The sequence below is a fragment of the Panthera uncia genome, chromosome B4 (genome assembly GCF_023721935.1).
Source record: "Panthera uncia isolate 11264 chromosome B4, Puncia_PCG_1.0, whole genome shotgun sequence".
NCBI lineage: Eukaryota > Metazoa > Chordata > Mammalia > Carnivora > Felidae > Panthera > Panthera uncia.
This window is the reverse complement of record NC_064809.1, coordinates 131,299,627-131,305,445: the sequence shown is the minus strand read 5'-3', so window position 1 is coordinate 131,305,445 and position 5,819 is coordinate 131,299,627.

Sequence of the window (5,819 nt, the reverse complement as noted above, 5' to 3'; positions counted from 1 at the left end):
AGAGAGTTAGCTGCGTCTCTCAGGGCCCTAAAGCTTCTTTTTTTGGAAAGTGGCTTTTATTGCCAGGCCAGGGTATAATTTGCCCTGCCAGGTGGGAGTAGCTGCTGAGGAATGCAGGGGGAGAGTAGCTGGGGCAGCCTGCATTCCTGGCAATTAGAGAGCTAGTGGGTGGGAGTGCTTGTGTGTGTGTGTGTGTGTGTGTGTGTGTGTGTGCACACGCCGGGGGCTGTGGGCTGTGGCGTGGGGGGTGAGGCTGGGAGAACTGAGGTCGCAGCAGAGAGGAGCTCTCTCTGAGGATGCTCCAGACAAGAGTGCGATAAGCCGGGTTTCCAGGGTCTCTCAGACCTTCCTCTACCCTCTGGTTCCTCACAGTGTCCCCTGTCCTCCATTAACACTGACACTGTGCTCAGATCTGTCCTTCACTTGGCCGAAATCTTTGTGAACAAGTTACATGAACACTGGCAAGTCACAGAACTCATCTGTTTCTCTGGCCCCCAGTAGAAGACATTTCAATTGAATTGAATTGAATTGAATTGAATTGAATTGAATTGAAGAAGACCCTAAGGGAAGAGTAAGCTTGCTACAGGCACATATACACACACACCCGCACTCCAGGCTGTATGGCTCCCCCTCCCTTCCCAGGCTCCCCCTCCCTTCCCAGGGCCCAAGTTTTAACTTCAGAGAGGCCCTGGGTGTGAATCTCCACTCCAGCACCTCAGGCTATGTGCGCTTAGGAAAAATTTACTGATTCTGATCCTCTGCAGCCTTTCCGTAAAGTAGAGAAGAGAGGCCCTTTCTGAGAGGGTGGTGGTGCCAGTGCAGTACGTAGATAAGCCCCAGGCCCCACTGAAGAGGCTTCCACAAAGGGGTTTCTCTTCCTTCCCATCCTCTTTCCTCAGCCTTGGCTTAGAAGGAAGGAAGACTTTCCTGTATATATCCTTAGTCCTCCCGAGGCAGGCTGGCACTTTCAAAAGAAGTCTTATTGGAGCGCCTGGGCATCCAACTTCGGCTCAGGTCACGATCTCATGGTCCGTGAGTTGGAGCCCCGCGTCAGGCTCTGTGCTGACAGCTCAGAACCTGGAGCCTGCTTGGGATTCTGTCTCCTTCTCCCTCTGCCCCTCCCCTGCTCACGCTCTGTCTCTGTCTCTCTTTCTGTCTCTGTCTGTCTCTCTCTAAAAAGTAAATAAACGTTAAAAAAATTTTTTTCAAAAGAAGTCTTATTAAAATTAAAAAGAGGAGGGTGCTAAAAGAAAACAATCCATAAAAATACAAATAATAACAACAGCTTGTAAGACCCACTGAGGGCCGTGTGCCAGGCAACATGCTTTGCTACCATTTAAGGCTCACAAAAAGCCAGCCATTTATTATCATCATCCCTGTCTTGCTGGCGAGGACGTGAGGCTCAGACAGGAGGGAATGGACTGTGTTCATTACCTGGTTAGAAGGATATTTGAATCCAGCGCTGTCCAAGGCCACCACACATCCCCACCCTTCCAGAATCAGGCTCAGACAGTCTAGGTTTCTGATTCACCTGAGAGACGGTGATTTGTGCATCGTTACCTGAGGCCTGGGGTTCTGTTTCTATTCCACCACTAGGCTGGGGACCCTCACCCCACTTAAACCTTTCTCTGCTTTCCTTGGTTTCCTCCCTTCCAAAGACCATAATAGTTTCCAAAGTACACGCACGGGCATCAGCTCACCTGCTGCTCACAGCAGCTCTGAGGTTTACTTGGATGAGGAAGCGGGCCGGGAGAGTTGGGGACTTCACTGAGTCACCGGCTGAGAAGCAGCAGAGTGACAGAACAGGGGCCTGAGCCCCAGGCTCTGGGCCCATGGTTCTCATGCCCCAAGAGAAGGGCTGGGGCCAGGGTGGATGCCTGCGATCTCCCCTGCCCACCACCCACCGTCCCTTCTGGAAGGAACAGCCTCCCTGCTTTCCAGTGGAGAATCCCCTCTCTGCTCTCCTAAGCCACAGGACCCCTGGCCCTGGCCGGCCCATCCGAACCAGAGTCAGGACTTGAGCTGGAAATTCAAGGACAAGGTCGGCTCTTCTCCCCATGACTCCTGAGTTGGCAGAGCTTTGGCCTTGGGCTGTTGGTGGCCTATGAATTACAAGGCAGTGGGCCAACGGAGGGGAGTGGCCAGGGAGGACTTCTCTGAGGCAATGATATGTCGAGCGGAGCTCCAAGGGACAAGTAGGAGCCAGGCTCGGCTCGTCCGATTCTAGAGAGAAGACACTGTGGGAAGAGGGAGTGGTTGGTCAGAAGGTGCCCAGGTGGGTGTGAGCGTTGGTGCGCCCGGGGAACAGGAAGGAGGCTGGTGCGGCCAGAGGGGGTGAGGGAAGCAGGAGGTACGGGCTGACGCTGGAGGCCGGGAGGCGGGGCCCGGAAGGCCACTCGTGAGAGGCCGAGGCCTGGTCATTGTGGACAAGGCCAAGGCCAGGGCCATGGGCCTGAGCCTGACCCTCACTTCCGGAGGCCCCTCCCTGCCGGCTGACGAACACGTGCAGGGCTGGCTGCCAGGCAGCCGTGAATGAAGGAGGCTGGGCCGAGGCTTGAAGTAGTGTTATGATTATTCTCGACAACGAGGAGAGGGCACAGCTGTTCATTCAGGAAATGAGCAGCCCGTGGCACCACCCACCCACCCACCAGCAGCTGAGCAACAAAGAGATTGTCTGCTGGAAACCAGGGGCTCTGCCGGGGAGGCTATTTTTGTGAAATGCTGAGAATTCAAAAGCTCATCTCCTCGAAAGCCTTCCTCACCTCAGAGAGGCTGAAACAAGCGGGTAGGAGCAGAGTAGCCCCGAGTCCTACTGACTCCATCCAACTCATAATTCCCACCCTGTTACCTGCAATCAGCCCACCAACGGGGGCCAGTCCTGGGCCTGCCTGGCCTTGAATCCACATACTGCTTTAAGATACACTAAGATGTTGGTGCCACCAGATGGATGTGGAAACTCAGGCACAGAGAGGTTAAGGAACTTGCCTAGCATCACACAGCTGGTAATGGGGCTGGGATTAAAACTCAGGAGTTCTCGGGGCGCCTGGGTGGCTCAGTCGGTTGAGCGTCCAACTTCAGCTCAGGTCATGATCCTGTGAGTTCGAGCCCCGCGTCGGGCTCTGTGCTGACAGCTCAGAGCCTAGAGCCTGTTTCAGATTCTGTGTCTCCCTCTCTCTCTGTCCCAACCCACTCGCATTCTGTCTCTGTCTCTCTCAAAAATAAATAAACATTAAAAAAAAAAAAACTCAGGAGTTCTGGCTTCATTATACTTTTTTTTTTTTTAAAGTATATTTATTTATTTTGAGAGAGAGGTAGGGACAGAAAGAATGGAAGAGAGAGAATCCCATGCAGGCTCCACACTGTCGGTGCAGTGTCCGACGTGGGGCTCGAACCCACGAAACTATGAGAACATGACCTGAGCCGAAATCAAGAGTTGGATGCTCGGCCCACTGAGCCACTCAGGCACCGCATCTCACTCTCATTCTTTCTGCGACACCACACTGCCTTTGAAATATCTTCTCAGTTCCCTAGATGCCCATCTCCTCGGCCATGGGACTCCTCTCCAGTCTGTTCTAGCGATTTTGCCCTGGGGTTCAGAGTGGTTCTCCGTCCTCTCTTCCTGTCCCCCAGCCATCTTCTCCAATCTGACTATTGCTCTTTTGCCAGAGACCTTTCTCTGCAGCTCCGACCACGTCATGTTTCATTAATTCAAACATTTGACGAATATTTATTGACTACTTACTCTGTGCCAGATGGTCTAGGCTGGAATACAGCAGTGAACGAAACAGATACACCTTGAGTTTGTAAGTCCCATGTCTTATCTAGGAAGAGACATAGTACTGGGTATGCAAACAAATAAATGTATAGTCACAGATTATAAAGACAACAAACGAGCAGGGTGGGGAGAAGGAGACTGGCAGGACTGAGTCCACCTGCTGAGATAGAGACTGAGAAAGGCCACTTTGAGAAGGGGCCCTTGTTAGCTGATCCCAAAGGGTGTGAAGGAGTCAGCCTTGTAAAACACGGGGGAAGAGTGATTCCTAATGAGGGAAGAGCATAGGTGAACTCCCAGAGGCAGGGAAGAACTCTACATGTTCAAGGACCTTAAGGTCACTGATGTGGCTGGATCAGGAAGTCAGAGGAGGGCAGGGGCCACATTGCATAGGGTTTGGGGGGCCTGGCAAGAGGCTTGCTCCTCATCTGAAATGAGATGGGAAGCCACGACATGCTCCTGCCTCCAAACAGTGTCCCTGGCAGCCTCATAGCCTCTTCCAGGGTCTGGAATGATCGATGCAGGCAAGAGACTGAGGAAAATGGAGGGGTCATCCGGCCCTGGGCTCCAGGGCTGGAGATTACCCTCTGGGCTGCGGGTGAGGGTCTCCTTGTGATGTAGCTGCTTAGATCCCCTCAAGTCATTGGGAAGAGCTGTCTGTGATGGGGAGCAGGGGTCCCTGCCAAGAGCCGGCCTCCTCTGCACCTTGCTCTGAGGCCCTGGGGTTGGAGCAGCCAGGCTGACCCCCAGCTAACCCTGGGCTGAGATGAGCTGTGAGCCAGGCCTCCTTTGCCCATCTGTACACACACACACACACACACACACACACCCACCCTTGAACACCCTGAGCCACGGGCCTCCAGCCTTCTTAACCTTTAGGCTTACCTCCATCCACACCTTCTGAGTGAAGCAGGCCCTGACTGCCCTGGGAGACCAGCATGCCAGTCACTGGCTGTCACATTATTCATGTGACACCTTTCTCCATAGCAATGCCTGGAATGATCCTCCACGTCTGTTTCCTGTTTCCCACTGGGGCCCCTCTCTGGAGCACAAGCTCCAGGGCCTCATGGACAGTGGCCCCAACAAATACCAATTGACTTTCTGCACTTTGCTTTTGGCTCAAGCCAGAACAGAGAGCAATATTCAGGGAGGCTTTGTTCTGTTCCCACTGGTGCTTCGGTTGTGCTTTTGGCCTCCACGGAAGGACATTTTAGAAGTGCCCAATGGGGGCCGCCTGTGTGGTTGGTTAAGCGTCTGACTGTTGGTTTTGGCTCAGGTCATGATCTCATGGTTCACTTCATGGGATTGAGCTCCACGTCCTTGGGCTCTGTGTTGACTCTGCTTAGGATTTTCTCCCTCTGTCTCTGCCCCTCCCTTGTGTGTGTGCTCTCTCTCTCTCAAAAATAAATAACTATTAAAAAAACAAACAAACAGGGGTGCCTGGGTGGCTCAGTTGGTTGGGCGTCTGACTTTGGCTCAGGTCATGATCTCAGCCAGTGAGTTCGAGCCCCATGCCGGACTCTGTGCTGACAGCTCGGAGCCTGGAGCCTGCTTGGGATTCTGTCTCTCCTTCTCTCTCTGCCCCTTCCCTGCTCATGCTCTGTCTCTCTCTGTCTCTCAAAAATAAATAAACATTAAATTAAAAAAAAAAAGTGCACAAATGATGGGGTGCCTGGCTGGCTTAGTTGGTAGAGCATCTGATTCTTTTTTTTTTTTTTCTACTTTTTTTTTTTTGAAATATTTATTTTTGAGAGAGAGAGAGAGAGAGAGAGACAGAGTGTGAGTGGGGGAGGGGCAGTGAGATAGGGAGACACAGAATCCAAAGCAGCTCCAGGCTCTGAGCTGTCTGCATAGAACCCGATGCGGGGCTAGAACACAAACTGTGAGATCATGACCTGAGCGCAAGCCAGTCACTTAACTGACTGAGCCACCCAGGCTTCCCGAGCATCTGATTCTTGATCTCTGGGTCATGAGTTTAAGCCCCACATTGGGTGTAGAGTTTACATTAAAAAAAAAAAAAAAAAAAAAAAAAAAAAAAAAAAAAAAA